General features: G+C 37.9%; 1 protein-coding gene and 1 long non-coding RNA gene across 12 annotated transcripts in view; one reads left to right on the top strand and one right to left on the bottom strand.

The window, feature by feature from the left end:
* Nucleotides 1-22,260, bottom strand: part of LOC138000580 (tetratricopeptide repeat protein 28-like) — a 39,280-nt gene extending 17,020 nt beyond the window's left edge. For 2 of the 11 annotated variants that reach the window (XM_068847104.1, XM_068847106.1), the window contains exons 1-8: nt 20,807-21,489; nt 20,343-20,388; nt 20,037-20,085; nt 19,312-19,359; nt 19,007-19,055; nt 18,349-18,395; nt 18,054-18,102; nt 5,856-5,978 (exon numbers count right to left, since the gene is read on the bottom strand). The gene's annotated coding sequence lies outside the window, so the exon portion shown is untranslated. The other 9 variants (XM_068847109.1, XM_068847102.1, XR_011123160.1 and 6 more) reach the window with 8 other exon arrangements.
* The window catches only part of LOC138000583 (uncharacterized), a 7,436-nt gene continuing 23 nt past the window's right edge, over nt 20,198-27,610 (top strand). Inside the window, exons 1-3 of the long non-coding RNA XR_011123161.1 lie at nt 20,198-20,516; nt 22,847-22,903; nt 24,343-27,610. The exon at nt 24,343-27,610 is cut by the window's right edge and continues 23 nt beyond it. This is a non-coding gene — a long non-coding RNA (uncharacterized lncRNA). The remainder of the gene's footprint in view (nt 20,517-22,846; nt 22,904-24,342) is intronic.

The following is a 27,610-nucleotide window of genomic DNA, read 5'->3' as shown; positions in this document are numbered from 1 at the left end:
CGTAATTTTTCTTATTACATCTCAATCGGATTCCAAATCGATCACAATGCCGTGGGCATATCGTCGTACCCAAAAATTATATCATCTATCTCAAAAACACCTTTTAAAAGCAATTAATAAGAAAATAATAACCGTTAGTTTCACGGGCAGTGATAAAATCTGGCTGCACTGATCATTGTACTCGCTTCAGGGACAACTGGAAAAGTGAGTGCTCGCAGTCTCGTACAACGATACATGATTACATGGTCTTACATATCTTGCTTACTCGATTTTCGCAATTGGAGCGATTGCTGAATACCCGTCCACAAAGGAGCATTTACGTTCGCGACGCTAGCCGCAGTACCGAACTGAACGAAAGTGGTTTTTGCGCAGTTTGTGTCAGATAAAGTGAATTCAGTAGAATGGCTGGTGCTGCAGTGCCTTAGTCGACTTACGGTTAAATTGAGCTGAGTAGACTGGCTAGTGCCACAGTGTCGCGGTGCTTACCTCACTGATGGATTAACGAACGAGGTATATCCAACAACACGACTGCGGCGGCACTGTGGCAGCAGTGTTTTTAGGGTCCATTTCTTGTGGCCGGGTTTTGACATTAAGTCTGTAATAGGTAGATTTCACAAAGAGATTTTCTGCTCAATCTAATTTAAGTGATTTAATTTAAAGCTCACCCGCACGTGCGAGCAAAAGCCCAGCCTCTGTATCCAGAGAAGAATCCAACACTTTATAACTTCTCGTGTGTGCCTTGATGTCCTTATCACATTTTGCTATTATTACGCATTGAACGTTTGCTGGATTGTCAGAACTTGGGCCACAAATTCCCCCAACAAACTCAGAATAGAACCGCATGCAGTCATAATGGTCTGTGTGCTTTGGCCTTATCTCTTGCATGACAGCTCTGACGACACAATCACGGCACAACTCACGAAAGTCATGAAGCGTTCGACTGGTTCAATGGTTGTTTGAGGGCTTCGAGGAAAATCCAAGAAGCGTGTGCTTACATAAAGGGGGATACCTTTCTTTGTTTGTTTTGCAGGTATGTTCACAAAGTGAATTAAGGAAACTTGTTTGCGCAAAAATATGGAATGGAATGAATCTTGCTGGTATGCAAATTTTTAGGTCAGTTATTTTAATTACCGGATATGTCACTCTTAAACCAAGACAGTTAAATTTCAATGACACGTTCCCCTTGACCTACAGTAGTTCCAGTCAATTCATGTTGTATTGTGTCAGTAAACGTAGAGTCTCGAATTGTTTAGTGAATAAATCGAGATTAGCGTGTGTGGTTTCAATATACCTTGCCTCTGCTTTGGTGGTGAAAGGTCGACTTTTGTTGACAAACAGCATGTTGAAATTGGGCCTCAAAAAACCTCCGTTTCATTTACCCAAAAATTTTATTGAATTTAATTGCAGCGGAAACATTGCTTATTCCGGTGATTATAGTCTCGTTTGAGAAAGCCATGTACCAAGATGCTTTTTGACGGTCGAATTTCGCACAAATTTGGCACTGACCCCTTGCAAAATGAATTTCAAGCTTTCTGTTAAGTTCTGGAAATTTCTGGAAATTTCTAAAATGTGACAGCTTTATTCCAGAGTCAAATTCCAGCTTTTATTCCAGAAATTGTTTTCCAGTTTTTGCAAGTTTTGGGTTCTTTCAAAAGCTGGAAATAGCTTGAATTTGATACATCTATCAGGTGCTGCCAGAAAATGACAGTTTCTTCCAGTCTTCATTTCTTGCAGGAAACTGGAAATAAACTAGCAATAGTCTACAGGTTGTTAACAATTTTAACATTTCTCAAATGAAACAAATTTTTAGTTTATTACAGTTTCTATTCTATAAATTCAACTCTTTTCAGATAAAAACTTAAAGAAATGTTTAGCATGCAGTTTCTTATTATGTATAAAATTTAAGAAGTAAGAAAATTCCATTGTAGAACCAGACATATGTAAACGCTATGTAAAGTTTATCATATAACTATGTTGAGCTATATAAAGGCTATTTACTGCTCCTTACTTGCTATGTAATAACTATGTAACTTGCTACATTACATAGTTGAGTCTGTGTAAAGCATATGCCATTACTATTGCAATACCATTTAAAGGTCACATAGCTCTCTGAAATAGCTTATGGATGTGAATGTGATATCTTTCGAGTTAACACATTTACTTAGCTTACGCAATGTCCTTTAAAGGCTCCAAACTTTGAACATAAAAGCACTCTGTACGTGGAGAAATGAAAAAGAAAGCTTTTATTCCGATGTATTCAATAGGTTGTGAGAAAAACCAATCAACGGATTACCTTGTTTGATGCTCTCTGAGTGTCATAATCGGCCTTATTCCAAAAGGAACATGATGCATTACTCTCGAAAATTACACACTCCAAGTCAGCACTTAATCCTTTCAATGAACTCCAGTATCTTTCGAATCTTGCTCCGTAGAAAGATTGTCATCCTCCGCCATCTTGGATAACACGTGAGAGACAGGATCGGGAACTAATGCGTCCTTTTCGTTTTGGTCAGCAGTCAGCAGCATGGCGCTTATAGGGCGGTGAAACGGGCATTCCGCTCTTGGTCCAATGTGCGATGCGGAGAAGGACTGGCACGAGCGCTCCTTCCGCGTTTCCGGTGCAATTAATGGCTGCCAAAAATGTCCTCTTCACGAACCAGAAATCAAGTTTTCTTTCTTTATTTTTGGGCCACCATTAGTGTATTATTTAAAGGCCTTTTTGATATTTTTGACCCAAAACTCAATACTATTTTGTCTGTCAAGTATTTTCGTCGGAAGCTGCTTAAATTTGACTGAAGAAAGACAGTGTCGAATGCAGGTATGTCCTGCTTACCATGACCAAGGGTAACCGGTCGTTTCGCCAACGTGTCAGCTCGCCAACGACCTGTTCGCCAACGTATGAAGTCTATTTGCCAACGTCTAATAATGTCAGTTCGCCAACGCTTATATGTCAGTTCGCCAACATCCAAAATACTTTGTGAAATAGATCTGAATTTTATTTACAAATTACCAAAAGAAGATAATGTGACCTTTGATCCAAGATGAATTGTTTGATTCGGCTTGAAAATGTTCGTTCCACTCTCCCCAATCTCTCTCTCTCTCTCTCTCTCTGCCTCCCACGCCATCCACGGCTTTATTTGTGAGCATAAACCGGCTGTAAAACCTTTTTATTAAACATTTGCGTAGTTAAAGAGCCATCGAGTTGAAATATGTTTGTTTGATTACGCGCTTAGAAACGTTCACTTGTTTCCTGCAAATTTCGCCTACGTGTTTGTTCTACTCTCGCAGAGGGTTTTTGCATTGTTTGAAACACTGATTAAATAATTGCGGCAAAACTTTTTCCTTCCCCCACTGAACTATTAAATGTTCCCCCTACAGCCTGCTTCTCTACCGGTCTCTTTTCTCTCTGTTACGGGAAGAATTAGAAACGCGATAAAAACAATGTGAGCTCATTAACTTCACTTGTGCGGCATGTTGCAAAGGAGGTGAGAACTTTTTCAACTTAAATAGCATATTGTTTAAACGTTTAATGATATGTAACTACAAGAAAGAACAGATAACACCAACAATATCTGCCAGTCAAATTCCTGCGATTTTGATCCGGCTTAATCAGGCATTGCTGTATAAAAGGGCTGTGATTTTCTGTTCAATTCAACCCACTCATCTTATCGAAGTATTTTCGCTGATCAAATATGTTTACAAGAGTCACTCGAGATGGAAAGCTATTATTGTATCTATTGCAATGAGGAAGTAACAGCGAGACTGGAAGTGCTCCTCCGCGATGGCTGCGACAAATGACAACATCGACGTTGCAACACGGGAATTTCGAGACAGCAGTATAGAGATGCTGTTAAGACAGGATTAGAGGTGGTTTGGCGATGCCTATATTGCAGTGAGATCACTGATCCAATTGGGGAGAGTAGCAGAATCGAGGAAGACATGGATGCCTTTGACATTCCGCCATCTTTTGGTATGCTTGTTTTTTCACAATACTAAAACGACAATAGGTGATGGAATGTTCTTAAACAAAGAGCTTTCCGTGAATGGAATCAGTCTGCGAGGAATCTGTGTGTTGAGACTAGAATTGCTGCTTGATGAAAAGCATCTCATAGACGAGACAGTCAAATTTTCCTTCCTTTTTTTTAGGTCATGTTAGATGAACTGACTGCTGCACCTTGTCCAGCCCTCCCTAAGCCCGCGCATGTGGCTAGAGCTGCCAACCGACTCCGGCAGAAACTCAGACCCGAGCAACCGAAAGATCTGGACTTCGAACTCGTCGAGGAATGTCTCCCTCCCGGTTTCTTCCAAGCCGACCTGACAGTTAAGCAGAAAGGCATCTGATCTTCGCCAGACAGGAGCAGCTATATACCCTGGCCAAGGCTAAATCCTGGTACATGGACGGAACCTTCAAGCTTGTGCGACACCCATTCAAGCAGCTACTGACGGTGAATGCTTTCGTCCGATCCGGGGAATATGCAAAGCAAGTCCCACTTGTGTTTGTCCTGATGGCCAACAAGAAAGAAAAAGACTACAAGAAGGTATTAATCACTGTTTGGTCATAAATTAATAAAACTGAGAAAACATTATGCAGTCTATTGAGCATTAAAGTAAAGATAAAGACAACGCAATATTCGGAATCGAACTGGGAAAACAGTTTCCAAGTATTATAGTAAGGAACCGAACTCGAAAACGTTTTATGCATATGCAGCTTCCAAGTATTAGTAAAACTATCTAAACCTCTTTCTACTAATCAATATCCTAGCATTTGTGTCCGATGAAAAACTGAAGCAGTATCGAAACAGGCGAGGCTATTCGACAGCTGGGAGAAGTACGAAAGGAAAGAGAAGACCGCCGCACAGTTGCTGAAAACGTCCTCACATCTCAACGGCCCCACTCGTGGAAACTGAAGAAGTCAGTAAAAATCACAACCAAAAAACGGCTCCTTTAGGAGCCACCAAGTTTGCAAAAGAATATGACCAGCAATAAACTATCAATAAAGAAACCTAATAAAATGAGGGGGGATTGGGGCGCATTGAAAGGTTCAATAACAAATATGGCGGTTCACATCAACAATCCCTCTCATGAAGTGAATTGCAAGTTATCTAATTGACAATTATTTTCAACGAAAAAGGTGTTTTTGGACGTTGGCGAACCGACTTCATATGGTGGCGAAACGACCGGTATTCTGACCAAGCCGTGTTCCGCTGCTTCTTTTAGGAGTAGTCCACATTACTCCACTCTAAATTTTACATATGTTTAAGATCGATAGCTTTTACATAACATAGTAAAAAACCAGGTGGATATATTTGGATATAGCAGCGTTTCAGAACTTCAAACTTGCTCACTTAAAATCGCTCGCGACGAATCGGATTCCCCGCCGCAGTCAATTTTACCAACAATATTTTAAAACTATTTGCAAGATTTCACCCGCTTGGGAAAATCAACAAACAACAAATACGGTTTAATCAAGGCGCTTGTAATTCCATCTTGATAATTTAAATAAAATACGAGTAAAGCTTGCTGTTAATACTCTGTCCGAAAAAGTTTGCAAAGACATGGCTTTGCATGAAAACACCACAGAAAAGATACAAGAACTTATGAAAATGTGAAATGCTTTGGAATGTCTTCAAAGATAACAGTCCACTGCAGTCAATAACAGATCAACGTGTTACCAACTTAAACCAACTACTTAATTACTTTAAAGCCTGGAAACAAACATTCCACAGAAGGACAGATGTGTAAGAACACTTCATAACATGGCAAACAATGTTTGATCTCGAGGTAATAATTATATAGACTAAACTTAAAATGGATCACAGCAAAACAATGCAAAACTGATAAGTTATTGTAAATACCATGTCCTTGCCCCCTTAGGTATGACTATGCAAAAAAGCCATACTATTCCATGGCAACTCCTTCATATTTTGTACCATCTGAGGACAAAGCAATGATTCCAGTTCCTTGTAGAATATCCTCCCCTGAAGAAAAGCAATTTGTAGCCTATCACTACTGCTACGTTTTAAGACTCCCCATCCCCTCCCAAACCCCATATTGTTTTCTTTGCCTTTGTGCAGTTTGGCCCCAACAAATAAGCTGACCTGTGGCTGATCAATATGATAACATTTTGTTCCACAGTGTGAAACATAAATAAAATAATTAAGAGCATGAGCCCTGGAACATACCTTAAACGAGATGCTTCCGTGAAGCATACACTGGGTTGCCTGTGGTACGTGTTACAGAAAATCAGAAGGCATTGAATTGTGTGGTATTGAAATACAGCATTCCAGTCTCCGAAGAATAACAAATAAAAGAGAAGCGAGAAACATTGGCTTCTGGGCTGACATGTTGATAATTTTCAAGTTCCCTCACAACTTCTTTTCACCACAAGTGTGCCCTCTCGGCATCTGAATGCTTTTAATACTAAAATTCACCGGAAAATAAGCCCTTTCGGGCGGGGTTAGTATTAGGATGGGAGACCAAAAACAGTAAACCCCTACTAAAACACAAGGATCTGACCGAAAATACTATTTACGCTAACAAATGCGAACTCAGCAAAATACAGATTTTGTTAGCTTGCTTTATGCAAAACAAACATTGATGCAAAAGCAAATATCTATTGATGCACAGTTTTAGAAAGAGCAGAAGGAAGTTTCCGGAACGGTCGATCGAGAGTAAAATATTTACGACATGAAAACAATATTAATTTTGAACCATGAATATAGAATATAAAAAGTTACGATCAGCGACAATTATTTTGGGAGATTTTTGCTACGTTCAAATAAATCGTAAAATCGAAAGTGACATGCCGGAATTCAGCGGGCGGCCGTGATTAAGTTACCGCGGCATGTTTACTCGCCAAACAGTGAAGTATCTGTGTCAAATGATGGCAAGATACCGGGTTTTTGTAAGTTTCTTTTTCTGTCAAGTGTTATAAAGTTTGACACTGAAATGAGCGAAGTCAAAACAAAGATCACAATCGCCCAACTCTTGTTTATGCAAAGTCAAAATTTACTCTCCAAGACGCGTACGACGATATTTATCACCGGGTAATTCCATCATTTTGGAAATAGCAGCTACTTTATGATTCATCTGCGTCACAATTTTTCACTGATTTTGGGGCTCATTTTGTTGAAACTCAAGCACGCTAACAGGCCTGTGAACCCTTCCTGCTTACAGAGCAATACTAAAAAACTTCTCCCATATCACATTTCAACCTTAAGCTCGAAAATTCAATACACAACATGATATTATAATTCACAAAGGCAGAAAATATCACAGAATCCTTTTCCAGCAAAAAATTTATTGAAACAAACAACATATTTGCTCTTAGAGGCGAAAACCTCTTCCTATTTCATTGCGTGCGTGAAGACAAGAAACTCAATCGTGTCAAATTACCATGTACTTCAGGTAAATACAGCTCACTTTGATTTCTGCTCGACGGGCTATAGATTGTTGTCGAAGTCCATTACTCGTCGCTTTTACAATTCCAGGTATTTGTTTTCACCGCCCGCCTAGTTTATCCAACTGACTTTCCATTATTGAGCTCCATAAGGGTATATTTTGTTTAAGATCCACTAAAACGCCATTTGCGTTACATGACTTTCGACGCCATTGCAGGTTAAGTTTATCATTCTACTGTGTCCACCAGAGAAGTCTACGTATTTCCACTACCCTCTCTATCCTAAGAAAATACGGGCAGAGGGCTCTATGCAGAAAGACACCACTTAGCAGGGGACTGACGGGCAAGACTTTTACCGACACGGAAAATAAAAAAAATAATAATAATCTACCCATTTTCCGACTGGGATGCCTACGGCAACCCAGTAAAAATAACAATTACTGTATTTATTGTTAGGCTTGACTAGCAACACCACACAGAGAACTTAAAAAATATAGCATAACTATTTCACACTCAAGGATCACAGGCATCTATTTTTGGGGGTCTGAGGGCTTATTTAAAGAAAAGAAAAAAAAATGTGTCCGATCTAGCCCTTTTACTCAATCAAATAGTACATATCAATACAGTAACTCTCTGTTTCATATTGTTTTCAAGGTGTCAGTAAAAGGCCTTAAAGGACTTCTACATCTGCATCTAGTGAGTACATCTTCCAGCACTCGGCAAGGTCCCTTTTTGACTTGTGGCTGTTTCTGCTTAGGTGGCCTCATACACCACGAGCCTTTTTGGAGATATCACCGCCAAGCCGGCCACGTCTGCTGAATAATGTTTATGGTCAAATATTTGTCAATCCCTCCTACGTGATTCAGTTTTTAATACATGTACTATCTGGCTGTTTCTGTGATTAAAGTTTTTAATTTCACACAGAATTTGTTTCATTTGTTAGCCTTATTTTGGGGTTGAGAGTTTGCTTTGTAAATTTCTCCCCCTCATTCTACAGACTAACCCTAACTTTTGCGTATGATGTTTCCTCAACTCAGCCACCATTCACACACAATATTCCCCTCAAACTACCTGCTAATTAGTGAATGTTTTAGTTAGTGGAGAGAAACCCCTTCTTGTAAGGAGGATTCTTCTATCAACACCAATTAAGAAAGCTACAAAGGTTGCTAGGTTAACTGCTGCTTCATGTATTACTATTAAATAACCAATCTTAATTTCACTTGGACAGTTCATCTTTAATTTAATATGGCTCCTTCGTGGGGAACCAGACACAAATGGTAACATAATTATTGTTTAACTACTGTTTGCAAAACGTTATGTTTTGGTGTGATATTGTTTCTTGTCCCCTGTTTCCATTATTTTATGTCATCTGTATTTCGTACACGAAGTAGATGTTTTTGCCATACATTCCGACTCCACTCAGAGGGTTTTTGATTCAAATGCTTAACCACTCTGCAAAATTCCAGTTTTATTGATTGAGTCATAGAGACTATAATCCAAAAAAATACATTTATCACTCTTTTGTAAAGGTCATTCAAAAAATGAAGGCGCTAGCATTTATGACTTTGTCATATCTTGTCTCATACTTCCAGTTTCATTTTTTTTTTTTTTTTGATTTTGCAAATTAGAAGATTGTAGGACTTATTTTCAGATAATTAATGGTAAGAGGTAACAATATTTAGCTCTATTTTCTATTTTGTTTTGAAAAGACCAAGAACGAATCGAACACCTTGCGTGGATCTGTGATCAACTCTGCACAGTCTTCAGGTAAGAAAAAATAATTGGAAATGTGACAGCCAAGGCTTATTTGAAAGGAAGCTTGTCGTCTATTTTGTGCTTCATTATTCAAGGAAAAGGTTCTTCATGGAAACGGTTTGATCCTGAAATTTCAGTTTGTTGTAATATTGCGCATATTTGACACGACTGAGTTTTTTCTCTTCACGCACGTAATGAAATTGGAAGGGGTTTTTGCCTCTAATAGCAAATATGTTGTTTCAAAAAACTGTTCGCTAGAAAAGGTGGCCTTTATGAATTCATAATAATTATGGCGCGCTATTACTTGGTGTAAAAGCGAACTTGTTTTGCGTGGTTGGCTTTAGAACGAGGAATATTCATAATCATTATTGCGTACATGCTTTTTCTTTGTTGTAAAAGCCAACTTGTTTTGCGTGGTTGGCTTACAGAACGAGGAATATTCATAATAATTATAGCGCGCTATTACTTGGTGTAAAAGCGAACTTGTTTTGCGTGGTTGGCTTACAGAACGAGGAATATTCATGATAATTATTGCGTGCTTTTACTTGGTGTAAAAGCGAACTTGTTTTTTGTGGTTGGCTTTCGAACAAGGAACATTCATAATAATTATTGCGTACATGCTTTTTCTTTGTTGTAAAAGCCAACTTGTTTTGTGTGGTTGGCTTACAGAACGAGGAATATTAGTAGGTAGCAAGGATTGACAGGCCTACACAACTCCTTAACAATTGAGATTTTTGTACCGTATTTCTGGTTTTTGAAGTTTCACTCTCACATGAGGCTATTGTATTGTATTTTTTGGTCTTTGACCTCTTTAAAGTTTCGCTCTCACAAGCACGTCCTTGAGAAATTTTCCTCTTTTGAAGGATATGAGTGGTGGCTCTATGAAAATTTGCCGTAGAGAAGGCTGATTTTGTATCAAGTGCCATTTTTCTAATAAAACTTTTTTAAGGTGTGGCACTCCCGGATGATACTGTGTCACAAAGGGCAAGATATCCTTTGGGTCTTCATTTTTTTGTTTCAGCGCTGATTCCCTTTCTGTAAATTTAATGTCCGATAGAAGGGTCTCAATCAGACGTTTCGGATAACCTCTAGCAAGGAGACGTGATTTAAATTTGTTAATGTTCTCTTCAAAAATTGTTTCTGAAGAGTTAGTGCATAGGAGTCTTAGGGCTTCGCCCTTCACGAATCCTTTTTTGACACCTGGTGGGTGGCAGGAGGAAAAATGGGTGTACTGAAAGGTTTCAGTTGGCTTGAAGTGTGTTTTTACATCCAGAGTGGATTGATTTTGAAAACGTTTGCCTTTGTATACAACAGTGTCTAGGAATGTGGCTTCAGTGTTCGAGATCTCAGCCGTAAATTTTATTGTAGGGTGGTGTGAGTTTGCTTGTGTGATGAACTTGTCTATATCCTGTTTGCTGACATCCCACAACGAAAAAATGTCGTCAATGTATCGTTTCCAAATCAGTGGCTTTATGACGCTTTTGCTAAGAATTTCTGTCTCGATGTCGGCCATAAAGATGTTTGCGAAAGCAACGGCCATTTTCGTACCCATAGCGGTACCGTGAATTTGAAGATAGTTCTTTCCGTTGAATTGAAAAGAGTTCTCTTTAAGTATAAGTCTTAGCATTTCTTTGATATAGTTAGTGGGAATTGGAGGGTTATTTTTGTGAAAATTTTCGTACGCATTGCATACTGTAGTGATTCCCTCTTCTTGCGGTATATTTGTATATAGACTTGTGACATCCATCGTTACAAGGAAAGTTCGTTTTCCCATCTTCGTCTTTTCAATGGTACCAATGGACTATCGGAATTGACGAATCGTATCCGTTTGTGTATATTGGACAAAACTAAATTGTGACGCCGATGAACAATAAAGTAGCTGCTATTTCCAAAATGATGGAATTACCTGGTGATACATAACCTTGTCTTGGAGAGTAAATTTTTGACTCAGCAGAAACAATGGTCAACCTCGGGGTCAACCTCAAGAGTTTGGGCGATTGTGATCTTTGTTTTTGACTTTGCTCATTTATTGTCAAACTCTATAACACTTGACAGAAAAAGAAACTTACGAAAACCCGGTACCTTGCCATCATTTGACACAAAATTAATCACGGCGCCCGCTGAATTCCGGCGATGTCACTTTCGATTTTGCAATTAATTTGTGCAACCAAAAGTACAATAACAAAATTGAACGTAGCAAAAATCTCCCCAAAATGTTTGTCGCTGATCGTAACTTTTTATATTCTATATTCACGGTTCAAAGTTAATGTTGTTTTCATGTCGTAAATATGCTATTCTCGAACGACCGTCCAGGAAACTTCCTTCTGCTCTTTCTAAAAACTGTGTATCAATTTACTTTTGCATCAATATTTGTTTTTGCATAAAGCAAGCTAACAAAATCTGTACCTTGCTGAGTTCGCATTGGTTAGCGTTAATAGTATTTTCGGTCCAATGCTCCTGTTTTACGAAGGGGTATATGTTTGAGGTCACCCATCCAGATACTAACCCCGCCAGATAGGATTTAACTTAGTAAACTTTAGTAAACTTTAGAATTACAAAGCTGTCAGCTGCTCAGAGGGCACCCTTAATCTTGAGGTGAAAAAAGATGTGAGGGAGCTTGAAAATTATCAACATGTCAGCCCAGAAGCCAATGTTTCTCACTTCCCATTCATTTTCTTCAATCTTTCTGGGTTCAGTACTTTGCTAGTAACCACATGTCCTCTCAGGCTATTTACCCAAGACTTCTATCATGGCACTACAATGATAGACAATACCAAATCAATATCGTGCACTGCTAGAGCTACATATTATGCAAGGACAACTTGAATCTCCTGGAAGACAACACACAGCTCAGTTGACTTTTTGCATGGAATAAATTGCTGTTTTACTTCACTACCACATGTAAGCAATGCGTGTCTAAAATTTCCAAAGAGGACAGGAATTTCTTCTTTCCGACAAATGAATAATTAATAGGCTGGTAGCCAGGTTTTTAACCTCAGAAAAGGATCTGTTCGTCGTGCGAACGTGTGAGGACCTGTGAGCCAAAGGGCCTCTGCTGGTATGACTTCTGGGTGACCCCTTAAATGGTCTTAATGACCCCCCAACTTGAAAAAAAATTGTCTGGAACGGTGCACATACCACAGGCAACCCAGTGTACCCTTACGGAGGGTCTCGTTAAATTTAAAACAAGAACCCAATTCAAAGATTTTGGCATGAATTAAATGCTTAGGTTCATGCAATAAAAATATATTACTGCTTTAAAATCTGTCGTCTAATTGTTTTTGTCTGTGAGCTATGGTAATAACTGTTAATAGCTTGACTACAATGGATTTTTTGTAGTTTCCAGCACATTTCTGATTTGATGGAACATTATTTTATAGGAGCAGGATAATTATGTATGTGTTGTGTATTTTCTGTTTCGAATCTACGCATAAACTATGTTGAAACCATTTTTATTTTTGGACACAAAAACCCCATAACATAGCCTTTACATATGCTACGTAAAGGTTCCATTTGACTAGATAAAACATAGCATTTCCTTTCAAAATATATACATGAGGCATACGTATAACATAGCCTTTGAATAAGGCTTCTGTATCCAATTTATGTATATCATAACATACCATTTACATAAGGTCGTTAAATATGATTTACATAGATTACACAGTGTCTGGTTCTACAAGGGAAGGTACAAGACATGACTGCCTGATTACCACTAATGACCAATAACTTTATAGTTAAACAAAGTATTCAATGATCTTTGGTAGTTCTTTATACAGACAAGAAAATGATGCCTGTTTTTGTTGTGCATTTGACTGCTTAGAGTAAGAAGCTTAGTAAAGTCACTCCTGATAAATTTAAAAAGTTACCAATGGCTGAATTGCCTTAAAGGAACCAAAAGCTAAAACCATCAAGGAATAAAATTAACTGGTTGGAAAAGGCAGAGGAAAATCATGAAAAACTGGAATATCCTTGAAAAAAGCTGGAAATTAATACATGATCTTCACATGCTTTCATTTAATAGCATGCAGGAATGTCTAGAAAAATCTAGAAAGCAGCATTTGTAACAAGCTGGAAAAAGCTAGAAAAACCTGATTTGATCCCAGATTATGATTTCTGGAATAAAGCTGGCAAATGTCTTCCCTAATTAGCATGTTTCATTAACATTCTAGAATTTTCTAGAATTTTCCAGAAAAGGAAACTGGTAAATTCTAGGAATTTCTAGAAATTTTTTTTGTCATATCCTAAGAAAAATTCTGGAAATAACCAGAATATTCCAGATTTGTTTTGCAAGGGTCTGTAATCAATCTAAAAAAGGTCAAGTTTTAAAGTTTGGTCAAAATTCCAGTTTTGGTATATTGTACCGTTAACAGCGCTAAAGGGTGAATGAATTACTCTAGCTGTGCCATGTTGTTTTGATTTTCAAGTTACTCGTTCGTTATTTCAAAAAGAGCGATTCAAACAAGCGACATTTTGGAGTCGTTTTCACTCGCTCGCAAGGCCCCATACCGAAAAAGTCTAAAAATGGTTTTGGTAGTCCTTTATTGTGACAAATTTTGGCAATTTTCGATTTTTTTATCTTGCACATTCTTAGGTGAAAATTGCTGAGAGGCGCTCTTAAATGTTCCTTACAAGGAGGTGAAACTCAAACTATAAACCAACGATATTATAGAAAACATACTGTAACTGACACAATGGTAAATTTTAAAAGTGTAATGCTAAACCGACAGGATCAACTTGTTTGTTGAGTTTGGCCGGTTTCATCTGCTCAATATGGAAGCTCTCCCTGTTTTTGAGTTGATAGAAAGAGGTAGCATTTTCACTAAATTCTAAGCAAGAAACATCGCAATTATCCTGACAATGTTTAGACAGACTAAGATGCTTGAAAATATGATAATTTTTATCCCAGAAAAGGTGCTCATTTACACGTGTGTAGAAATGCCTGTTATGCACGTTATTTTCCCTGCCAATTTTTTTAACCTTCTCTTGCACAAAGTTCAATTTCCACTATGGAAGACCAAATATTTTCTTGGTCAATTTATGACAGCTGATGACATGCATCACAGGTCAACTTGCCGGTTTTCAAAATGCAGGGGTTTGTCTGCAAGCGTTAATTTCCTTCTTGTCTCGCCCCATTTTTCATAACTCTAAAAATTTTAATTTCATGTGGTTATCCGCTGCCAAGTCTTTCGGTAAAACATTATCTAGTGGGAAATAACTTTCTAACACAAATCATTTATACCTACGCAAACACAGTAGATCGAGATCGGGAACGAACAAATAAACAAAGCCACAATAAGCCAATGGATTTAACATAGTAAATTGATATTATTTACACTTGCTGAACAATAAAAACTATGGTAAATAGCTGATACATGAAGAAACATGCTTGCAAACTAAAAGGCAAAGAAATTACCAACAAAACGAGTAAGATGACTTCAAATTGTAAACAAACTAAACAATGTCATAAAATTATCCAAGAACTATTATATGAAGCATGGATTTGAAAAAAGCAAGAGCTTCAAATTACATATTGCACAATAATCCCACAATAGTACATTGAAACTAGTAATTGTGAAATAATGGTAACAAACGGATCATTTGGAATCAAATGCAATTAAAATGATACAAAGCAGGAGACAAAAATACAGCAATTACTCATTGGAAAACAGCAAAAATATTCAAGGCGCAAATCACATGCTGTGCCAGACTAAAGGTCAACATAGATAAATAAAGCTAGACAATAGCAAATGAAATTTTGCAATCACTGCTAAGAACTAAAATCAAGAACAGAAAGCTATACGTAGTAACTAAATTAAAGGCTAGGCATAAATAAAGAAATAGGAAAATACTGATAACATACCAAATGTTATTGATAACTACACACCTCAGAAGACTTGGAAAATGACTTGTCTTTAAGACTGACACTCTTCACATAAATTAACTGAACCGACTGAACTTACTTCAAGTAAATGGTAGCCAATTTACAATGGATTTTAGGAAAATAGAAAACTAACTAAAAACCAAATAAGGCAAGGGGGTAAATCTACTACCCACTAATACAGGATTTACCTAAGGGAAGAAGGAGTTTACCACTCCTACACAACAGGAATTAGGTAAGAGAAATGTGTGGGGATAACACAACTACACAGGCAAAAATATGAGGAAATTGAGTAATTATGGGTAAACAAGCAAATAATAGAAATTAGGATAATGAAAAGAAGTTGAAAATAATTGGAATAAAAGTAAACAAAATGAACACAAGTGACCTAGTCACTGTCTCACAGTTCAATCAAACGACAGACAAATAACTTATTACAGGTACACCCAGTAAGCTAATATCACTTAATACCTTGCAATGTTCCTTTTTAAAACCTTTTGAGCAGGAATAATGAATCTGGCTGAAAAAATTATTTACGAGATAAATAATACTGGTGGATCATTTGGATGCATCATTTGCAACTTATCATGAGTGACTGACTGAGCACTTCAGAAAATAAGCTTGTAAGGAATTCTGACAAAAAGTAATGCAAAATTAATCAGAACTGGTTTATTACACATAAATTATTACTTGTTCGTGTTATAAAGAAACGAGAAACAGTGAGCAACTTATACCAAAATGGATGCTAATCGACGCGAAGTCCTTGAAAACAAGAAATGACTCTGCAAAATATGATTTAATGTGGTTATCCATGCATTCACCATCTTCCATATTTTGTACTTCTCGTGGGAGGTTTTCCCTCTCAAAGTGGACTGAAGCTGGTGATGATGAATGGCGCTCGGGTTTTCTTTCTCCAAGGTTTTCCTGGTTCTTATGTTTCTGAGCCCTCAGTGATGCCTCTGTGGGTGATTCAAAGTGGAGAGATTGCCTTTGTCTCAACCTCTGGGTGAACGACTGCCTTGTTGCCAGCATCACATCACAGTCTCTCTTAGCCCACTGATCCTAAATTTCATTTTTTTCTTGGCGAGCTTTAATTTCTCTCGACGTTCACATTTTTTTTCTGAAGGTTAAGTTCCCTTACTTTCGTTTGTGCTTAAGCAGTTTGGAATAAATGTGTTTGACAGCATATTTTATGGCTGTTTCGTTTGGTTTAAGTTTACTTTGTGCCTTCAAACCACTTTTACGAACTATATCTTGCACAATTTTTCGAGGCTTAACAGTATCTCCATTAGGAAAGAGAGTATGGATGGCGAAATAATGAATTTGGCAACCCCCACAATTTGACCATGTATGCTGCTTTTTCTGTGACATTGGAAGAACTTTCCAGTTTGCAGCCGAAAATGTGTTTATGTACTGTGATCGGCTTTTGGAATTCATCTTCCGGAAAGAGCTGTAAACTGCTTCAGACTTTTTGATATAAGTCGAGCGTTCGACGGCAAAGTTGTCTCGGCTCTCCTCTTCGATTCTTCCATCTCTCACCAGGGTCAGTTTCAAATCGAACTGCTTCCAACTTTATGCCAGCTCTCCTTTACAGCAACTCTTGCAAATCCACAATTAAACACAACCGACATGACTGATCCACACGACTGCACTGGCGCTATAATTCGTTTTAATGCAAATGTTGTTAATGATCACGGAGTATTTCGTGAAGAGTTTCTGAAAATATTGTTGTGCGTATGCCGCGCTATTTTTCGACTTTGGCGCAAAAATGTTACACATGTAATTTATTCTTATTCTTCGATATTTTTCAACTAAATGCAAACTTATAATGTTTTCTTCACCACGGTTGGAACCACGAGTGCAACTATTTGTGCTAAGAATTTTAAGAGAATGGCGTTGTTATTGCAAACCATAACTCGATCGAATCCACCTCGGACAGGGATAAATTCTGGCTGGGATTCCAAGCGTAAAACTAATGAATCGTATCTCATCTATTCATAGACATAGCCACTGTTGCTTTCCGTCTTTCTGTTTGTTTAGTGGTGGGAATTTGCTTCAGAACACAACCAACGAATTTGCCGCGTAAAGTAACCATTACTGAAGGTATCATATTACTTTCCGGTAAATTAGTAATACAGGCTGAGAGGGCTGCTCCTAATGCACCTTTCTGTCAGGTCTGAGAAAAATCGGGTGCAAACTACTTAAGTTTTTTTTTTTTTTTTTTTTTTCAAAAAAATGGTTCAAATGCTGGGTGACCCAGGCCTTAATTTTACTTAAGCCACAACATCTCTAAGGACATGCAACTAATTGCTATCGAAACAATATTTTCCAACAGACTCTATCCGTAAGGCATGACAATTGATCCCAACGGTCTTAATATCCGCCAAGAAACGTATAAGATTTCAGTTTATTATTTACAGTCTTTTCAGTTATTTTCCTGTTACTCTTAGCATTTGAATTCAAATTTGTTGTAACTACCATATTTTATCACATTTTTCCAGTATTACGTCAACGTCCACTTACTATATATGTGTACAGAAAAGCAATCCAATGTAAACTCTCATTGTACCTGAAGAAGGCTATTTTCGCCAGCCGAAAGATAGTACACTACTAAAATCAAATCTACGCTGTACCGGCTCTTGCTTAAAATATTTACCTTCTATATAGCCCATAAATGGGGGTACCCCCGACCGGGCTTTAAAGCGAGTAGACATTAATAAGGGTTTGTTATGGCTAAAACTGATTGAGTGCATTCATGGTCATTTGCTTTGTGACTTGCTCAATTTTGAACCTAAGCGGATTCAAAAGTTAAAACCTTCTTCCTTCAGGAACAATTCAAGATATATCATTTACTTACTTTCTCTATGGTTAAGGAAAGAATGGAGGGAAGTATGTACAGTTGGATCACACAAGAAACAAACAAATAATTTATTACACCGCTCAAGCTAATGTTACTTATTACCTTGCAACGGCAGACAAATAACTTATTACATCCGGCAAGCTAATATTACTAAATACCTTGCAATGTTCCTCTTGAAAACCTTCTGAGCAGGAATACTGAATACGGCTGAAAAAAAGTTAAGGGATAAATAATACCGCGGGTGGATCATTTAGATGCATCATTTGCAACTGATCATGAGTGACAGTGGTCACTTCAGAAAATAAATATGTAGGGAATTCTTAGTCACTAACTTGATCCAAACTGGGTAAAGAGAAAACAAAAAGTAACGCAAAATTCATCAGAACTGGTTTATCACACATAAATTACTTGTTTGTGTTATTAAGAAACGAGTAACTGCAGTGAGCAACTTACCAAAATGGATCTAATCGATGCGAGGTCCTCGACAACAAGAAATGACTCTGCAAAATTTGATGATTTAATGTGGTTATCCATGCAATATCGAATCTTGTAGGAAAACGTTTAACTTTCATTACACAAATCATTTATGCCTAGTATGCAAAAAGAGTGGAACTGGAGCGGAAAGCTGAAAAGTTCTCAAGAGAACGGAGCGAGGTGAGATGACTGTTCATGATTGCTCGGAACAACTCACAAAATACATGGTTTCGTTCGGCGAGGTTCAAAGTTGTAATGAGAACGCATACATGTACATTATACGAGGCTCTGGTCTTGCTTAGCTTTAACTAAGACTTTAAAGCGAATAGACATTGCGGGTTTGTTATGCCTAAAACTAATTGAATGCATTCTTAATCGTCATTTGCTTTGTGACACCCTCAATTTTGAATTTAAGCGGATTCAAAAACTAAAAACCCTCTCTATTCAGGAAGAATTCAAGACACATTATTTACTTACTTTCTCGATGTGCAAGAAAAGAATGGAGGGCAGTATATAGTTCGATCACACAAGAAACAAATAATTTAGCACCGTGACCCCTCAAGCTAATTGTTACCCATTACCTTGCAAGGACAGACAAATAACTTATTACACCCAGTAAGCTAATATTACCAAATACCTTGCAACGTTCCTATTCAAAACGTTTTGAGCAGGAATACTGAATCCGGCTGAAAAAAATTTAAGGGATAAATACATGTAATACTGGTGGATCATTTAGATGCATCATTTGCAACTGATCATGAGTGACAGTGGTCACTTCAGAAAATAAACATGTAGGGAATTCTGACATAGTCACTAACTTGATCCACACTGGGTAAAGTCGAGAAAACAACAAAAAGTGACGCAAAATTCATCAGAACTGGTTTATCACAAATAAATTACTTGTTCGTGTTATTAAGAAATGAGTAACAGTGAGCAACTTACCAAAACGGATGCTAATCAATGCGAAGTCCTTGACGACAAGAAATGACTCTGCAAAATTTGATAATTTAATGTGGTTATCCATGCATTATCGAATCTTGTAGGAAAACTTTTAACTTTCATAACAAAATTCCCTTATGCCTAGTATACATTAAAAATGTAGAACAGGAGCGGAAAGCTGAAAATTCTCAAGAGAACTAACAAATGGAGCAGCATGGAGAAGTCATTTCATACTCGAGCAAACAGCGCAACTGATCGGTGAAGCAGTCCAATTTGAACACTGATCGAGGTGAGATGACTGTTCCATTGCTCCGAAAAACTCAAGTAATGGTTTCGTTCGGCGAGGTTCAAAGTCGTAATGAGAACGGGTACATTATACGATGCTCCGATTTTGCTTAGCTTTAAGTAAGACTTTAAAGCGAGTAGACATTAAGGGTTTGTTATGGCTAAAACTGATTGAATGCATTCTTCATCGTCATTTGCTTTGTGACACCCTCAATTTTGAATCTAAAAACCCTCTCTGTTCAGAAACAATTCAAGATACATCATTTACTTACTTACTTTCTCGATGTGCAAGAAAAGAATGGAGGGCAGTTTTTACATTGTAGTTCGATCACACAAGAAACAAATAATTTAGCACCGTGACACCTCAAGCTAATTGTTACTTATTATCTTGCAACGACAGACAAATATCTGATTACACCCAGCAAGCTAATATTACCAAATACCTTGCAATGTTCCTCTTTAGAACCTTGTGAGCAGGAAAAATGAATCTGGCTGAACAAAAAATTAAGGGATAAATAATACTAGTGGATCATTTGGGTGCGTCATTCGCAACTGATCATGAGTGACGGTGATCATGATCACTTTAGAAAATAAACATATCAGGAATTCTGACGTAGTCAGTAACTTGATCCAAACTGAGTAAAGAGAAAACAACAAAAAGTAACGCAAAATTCGTCAGAACTGGTTTATCACACATAAATTATTACTTGTTCGTGTTATTAAGAAATGAGTAACAGTGAGCAACTTACCAAAATGGGTACTAATCGACGTGAGGCTCGACAACAAGAAATGACTCTGCAAAATTTGATGATTTAATGTGGTTATCCATTTTAACTTTCATAACACAAATCATTTATGCCTAGTATGCAAAAAGAGTGGAACTGGAGCGGAAAGCTGAAAAGTTCTCAAGAGAACGGATCGAGGTGAGATGACTGTTCATGATTGCTAGGAACAACTCAAAAAATACATGGTTTCGCTCGGCAAGGTTCAAAGTTGTGATGAGAACGCATACATTATACGAGGCTCTGGTCTTGCTTAGCTTTATGTAAGACTTTAAAGCGAGTAGACATAAAGAGTTTGTCATGGCTAAAACTGATTGAATGCTTTCTCAATCGTCATTTTGCTTTGTGGCACCCTCAAGTTTGAATCTAAGCGAATTCAAAAACTAAAACCTCTGTTCAGGAATAATTCAAGATACATATCATTTACTTACTTTCTCAGAATGGTGGGCAGTTCATGGTTCCATCACACAAGAAACAAATAATTTATTACACTCTCAGGCTAATGTTACTTATTACCTTGATATGTTCCTCGAGTCGTTACAAATGAATTAATGGGCAAGCAACATTGGTTGATTGATTGCGTGCGCGGTGCGTGCCTGCGTTCGTGACAACCAGCCAAGCTTCTGAATGATCGTGATCACTCAGAAAATAAACAGTTAAGTTATGCATAAAAGGAATGTGTGCCGACATAGTTACTGACTTTAATCCAAAGAAAAGAAAAGAGAGGCGAGTAGGAAATTTATTACGTATGCATTACTTGTTCTTGCTATTAAACAATGAGAAACAGTATAGAGTTTAATTTAAAGCAGGCTTATAAGGCATATTATTATATGACTAGCTCCGTGAGCGGGCAAGATGAACCAAATCGCGCGCTCTGATTGGCTACCCGAGCGGGCAAGATGGAGCGATACTGCCCGCTCGGGATTTCTCGCTTGGTCCCGCAAGATCAAAGATCATTTTGTGGTGTTTTAAGTCATATAATAAATCCTTTATTGACCAAGATTGTTCGGTCAAGATGACTGGATATTGGCCTCGTTCTTTTTTTGCGTGTTTATGGACCTCGACTTCGTCTCGGTCCATAAACACGCAAAAAAAGAACTTGGCCAATATCCAGTCATCTTGACCTCACGCTTGGTCAATAACCCATACTTATGTGATCACAATGTACAACTAATTAAAGAACAGAAAGCAGTATAGTTCAATCAAACAACAAAAAAATAATCAAATAGGAGTGTCTCATTACCTGGCAAAGTCTTCGTTGGAACGTGTTGAGCAGGAACGAGGAACCCAGCTACAAATAAATTAATGGTAATCAATATCGGTGGATTGTTTGCGTGCGTGCGTCAGTTACAACTGAATGACCGTGACCGCTACAAAATAAATGTAAAAACAATACCGACATACACGCATGATGGAAATGTGTAATGGACCCGAGGGAAGGAGTTGATACAACGCAAGTTGCGTTGACAACGGGCAACGGGGGGTAGGACAACTTTAAAATCAGAGTCCTGGGCAGGAATCAAACCTACGACCACGGGCAGACAACGCTCAGGATGCGAGAGCGCGTGACGTCACGCTATTTTGAGACAGTCAACTAATCGAGGAAAATGTTCCATTAAAACTTCAAATCGCGTTGTTTCTTTTCGAAAACTCATTTTATGGACAGCTAAATAAATAAAGTTCACTCAGCTACTATTTTCTACGTTGTCCTGGATGATTTGATGGTTTTTTGGGACGCTTCGATTTCCTCTTCAGATCACACGCGTCGTCACATACGATATAAATAGTCTATTTGCAACGAGGTTATGCGCATGCCTTGCGCATGCATCAAATGGGATTCCTAACGGACCAATCAGGCAAAAGTCTCCATTGCTCATCATATTGCGAAAAGCAATGGAGACTTTTGCCTGATTGGTGCGTTAGGAATCCATTTGATGCATGCGCATAATCTCGTTGCAAGCAAGATGGTTGCCAGAAAAGAAGACAACAGGTCATCGACCTTTCTCGGCAAAGGAAAAGAATCGATCGCTTGTTCTTTTTTTCTGGAAGATTCTAACTTTTAGCTGGTAGCCGCGTTTGCAAAGGCGGGAAATGATGAGGCGTTGCAAAACTTTCCTCCACCATGCGAAGGACTTTTTAGTGTTAGAAGAGTCTTAGAAGCTTGCGTGGCTCCCTTCGCCTGTTGGCGAATAAGTTAAAAGCGTGCAAGTGATGTACCACTATAAAATTGGCTTTCTTGTTTGCGGCAAAAAACACGTTGTTTTGCCTTTCGTAAAAACAAACAAAAATCTTCTGTGTAGAGGCTTCTATTGTGCTGAAAAAACTGAGAAAACGCGCAGTCGACGAAGCGAATCAAGACAGCGGGTCAATTTGGTTTGAGCCATTAATTTTCTTGTTGTCAGTTTCATAAATATTTTGAGAGTAAGTTTACAAGTATGACAGAAATGTTGTTATTTGTTTATGTTCGGCAGGAAATGAAAGCTCTTCAAATGCAGTTAGAACTTTTTCAACTGCAACAGCAACAATCGGTAAGCTTAAGTTATATGTAAGTTACTTAAGTTTGTGACTGGAAGTTATATATACATCCAGATACAGTAAAAACCCGCGTGTAAGAACCTACATTTTTCCAAGTTTGGCAAAACAAGTTCTTATATTTGGGGGTAGTGATTGGCAATTTAGGCTAAAGTAGGTTCTTCATTAGGTTCCTAAGTAGAAACCATTCCTGTACAAGCAGAAAAAATACGTTTGGTCCTTTATGATACAGCATTTATTTATAACTGTCTTGTCATGAGCCTTGTGCAAGACTAACTAAAAAATTATATACACTATAAACAAGCATTTTGCATACAAAATAAAATACTTAATGAAATAAGTAAAAAATGCAAAAAAAAGTCCTTTTGCCTTAATTTTCTGGTCACATTCATTTTATGATGGAACGAGATGCTGGTCAGAGCAAAAATATAGCTTTTTTTAGGCTCAAACACGAGGCAACCGCAAAAACCACACTGAAGGAGTCCGTGCAGGCCTGTCATTAACTTCATATCGAGAAGAAATCTGGACGTTTGCCTAAGCAAAATGTTTTAAATATGGTGTCATTAAGGGGTCAAAAAGAGCCTAGGCCACGCCCAGATTTGTCCCTTTAAGGAGTTTTTAGTCCTTAAAAGGACCGGGATTCTGCTACCTTTGTTAAAGGGGCTAGGTCACGCTATTTCAGGCATTTTCAGCACTGATCGAACGGTCATAGAATTAACTAAATATCAAAATAACTTCAAAACTATAGAAGAACTCTAACAAAACACAGGGAAACCAAGAAGGGACATGAATGGACAAAACTGGAGAGGATTGAAATGGATTGAGTTTGGGTAAATTTGAAAAAAGTCGGCCCACCTTTTTTCAAATTTATATCAGTCTATATCAAAATGTCATTTACAAAGCTTGAAAATCATTCTCAGTTGTTATGTGGCCGTGATTTTGCAAATGAAAGACTCTTGCTCTGCCAGTATGACGTTTAGAGCTCATAATTAACAAAATTAAACAAAATTACCTAAAATAGCGTGACCTAGCCCCTTTAAGACTCAGTTGAAAGACTTAAGTCTCAAGCTCCAGTCCAACCCGTCTTTGTCATTGAAGAAGTGCCCAAGACGGATTTTTGCCCTAAAAAGGTCACCTAGAATTTTCGAGACCTTTTTTCTGGCCGAAATTTTCGAAAGGTAAGTTTTTATCCCTATAATTTTCGGATCACTAGACTTTCAGCTAGGAAATCCGAACAGATGAAAAATTTTTAGGGGATAAAAATATGCCTATATCTGCCGTTTAAATACTAAAGTACGTTAAACAATGCTATGTTTAAGTGGTTTTGAACTACATTCTCGTTGGGTGCCCCTGATACTATACGGGAAGCTGCGGGTTTTTTCAGATCCGATGAGGTTCGTAACATCAGAATGAGTCACATCTCTATTGATGACAGGTACCTGACAATCAGAGTGGAGAAAAGCAAGACAGACCAGGGAGATGAGGTTGTGATTGCCCAGTCAAGCAGTGGTGTCTGTCCAGTTTCGATACTCAAAAGATTACTTAAGCATGTTAGATATTAACCCCAACTATAACGAATTTATCTTTAGAAGTCTAGTCCAAACTAAGGGTGCGTTCGATTGACCGTATTCCGGAATAGGAATACATGGAATATAAGTTATAAATCATTCGTTTTTAGGGAGATGCTAAAATTCTATTTTAAACATATTTTTATTATCCTTGTGGCTTCGAAACGCGCCAAACATACCGTTTTAATCATCTCTCCACGTATTCTTATTCCGGAATAGGGTAAATCGAACGCGCCCTAAATCGTTTCATGAGCTAATTCCAAAATGATAAACCAATTTCGTACACGACGTAGTGTAGTAGAGCTGAAATATGTAAAATGCGGCCTTTGAATGGATATGAATTAACTGGTAATGAAATATTTCTGCGGCATGAGAGCAGTGGGGACTGGGGCTGTTCAGTGCATCATGGGACACGATGACAGTCATACAAGAGAGTTTTGTCACATGGAAGATCATTCTTGGCCAACGCCAGTACTATGAACGTTTTTTTATTTCTTATTTTATTTTTTATTTCTCTATCACAGTTTAAATAGTAGTTCACACTCATTTCAATTCTGTCTTAGCAGCGTGGCCTTCGTAGGATTGGCATTCAGAGCTTACTTATTAAGTCATGGATCCTACCCAGGTTTCCTGCCTTATTTTCCCCCCAACGGGGATTTTTTCCGGCAGGTTTCTCCTGGCCTCCGTCGGGGCAGTAGCTGTTTCTGTAAACTGCCGCCTAGCTCTGTAATTCTTAGGTAGGGATAGGGTTAGTTATCGAAGTCATCGTAGTGTAATCAAGTGTGATCACGACTGTACTGGTCTCAGCCGAGACTGCCCAAACAAACCCAATGGCTTTCTATTCATGTTGCGCACTGCATAGTGCACTTGAAATCTAGTAAATTTGTAATCTCAGATCTTTAAAGTGCGCTCGGTAATCGCTTTGGAGGCAAAGCAGATGGGTAGAGAAATTAAACAATCTGTTTTTTGTACTTGGTCTATCGACTACTTATTTATTTTTCTGAGAGGTTTTACAATTTGTGGTTTTTTTAGTGAATCCTAGGGTTTACAAATGGTTTCTAAACAAAGTCAAAATCCAATAGGTGTCAACACAAACAAAGGGAAAATCGCTGCACACGCAAGATTCGAGCGACCAACGCCAATAACGTCAGAGACAAACAGTTTCAGCTACAGAACTTTTAAGTGGCTAGCGGCTTGGTGGATATTCAACGAGGCTGTACAATCTGCGAGCATTAAGTCTAAGCACCCATTTCAAATAGCGCTGATAAACAGCTTTTAACTCTAAGCACCCACTTTAAAATGGTTAGCTTTCAATAACTGTGTGACTTGCATTGCATGTTGACTCGCATGGCTCGCTGGCTCACATTCAATCAACAACAACATAACGAAGTCTCAAACTGTGGGGCTAAAAGAACATCGGTATCAACAGAATAGAGACATTAAAAAACTGAAAAGAAATACCAAACGATTGTGCTCGAAAATAAAAAAACTTTGCGGTGATCGAAAATGATTAATTGACGAGACGCCGACACACTACACGTCATTGTTAATTTTATGGTATATAACGAATTGTAATCACACAAGTTAATAGGGAGCTTAAAGGGGCTAGGTCACGCTATTTTAGGCATTTTCAGCACTGATCGAATGGTCATAGAATTAACTAAAATATCAAAATAACTGTTCAAAACTATAGAAGAACTCTAACAAAACACAGGGAAGCCAAGAAGGGACATGGATGGACAAAACTGGAGAGGATTGAAATGGATTGAGTTTGGGTAAATTTGAAAAACGTCTATATCAAAATGTCATTTACAAAGCTTGAAAATCATTCTCAGTTGTTATGTGGCCGTGATTTTGCAAATGAAAGACTCTTGCTCTGCCAATATGACGTTTAGAGCTCATAATTAACAAAATTAAACAAAATTACCTAAAATAGCGTGACCTAGCCCCTTTAAGCACGCACGTTTTTGAGACGCGAACGGCAACCGGAAGAGAAAATTTAACATGCCAGGGCAGTGGTATCACCCAGATTTTTATACTAATCATCTCTAATTGAGAAAAGATACTTAGCAATGTGAATGTGGTTGTGTGAAGACAAGTTAAAAGCGAAAACAGCTTACTTCCGGTTGCCGTCCACGTCTCAAAAACGCGCGTCCTTAAGCTCGCTAATGCACTTAGTCCAACGGCGCGTAAGCAACTGGAAGGAGGTTTTAATGAGGTACAAGACATGTAGGTATACGAAGGCCTTTTTTTAATTGATATATATAATTATCTATTTATTAATAAGATGCAAGGACTGAGTTAAATGTTTAATGTATCAGGTTTGTGCCCATCAGCGTCAGAAAGATGTTTATTTTCAAACCAGGTTTTGCGGGAAAGTAAACAATATGATTAAATTAACTAACTCAATGTCTTGATTAAGATTATTTGTGTATTGTGCTGGAATTTGGTGTAGCATTCACATTTAAATAATATGGAAATACCTGGAAAAAATTTTTTGAATATATAAACATCAATGAAAAACCAAGTGAGCTTTCGCGCGCAAACATGATAATCTTCACACGTGAAAATATCGCTGTTGCTATGGTCACATATAAAAATCGGGCCTTCTGATGCCTGTCGTGAAATGATCTCTTATTTCATTGGTGTTTATATAATAAATAGAATATTACATGACCGCTTGTAGAACTTTTAACTTATTCGCTGCGCTCGCTCATGAAATATTTTTCAACACGAGACAAGAAATTTTGTATCTCCAAGCGGCTATGTAATATCTTCTATATTCCCAAGGTTTGAATTGGGTACAACATTGATTTAGCCGATTAGGCCCATTTATTTCGTGGACTCAAAGCAGTACATACATCAGTATTACAAAATGGAAGTTATATTCCTGAACTGCAATAAAACATAACACCTTTATCTTCATCAAATTGTTGTTAAGGGTGGAAAATCTCTTTTTGCAACCATGTCCTCAATTGTTCCTTCTATGGTAGCGTTTTTCTCCAGTTTCCCAGAAGTCGAAAAGGGATCAGATATTCACTAAGAAACAGTGACTTCAATATCCATATTTTTAACACTATTAACTACGGAAGCATTCTTTGAGATATCAAGGACCTCACAAACTAGCTGGTCATA

This window comes from Montipora foliosa, chromosome 4 (assembly GCF_036669935.1).
Source record: "Montipora foliosa isolate CH-2021 chromosome 4, ASM3666993v2, whole genome shotgun sequence".
NCBI lineage: Eukaryota > Metazoa > Cnidaria > Anthozoa > Scleractinia > Acroporidae > Montipora > Montipora foliosa.
This window is presented reverse-complemented; position numbering and strand designations above follow the sequence as displayed.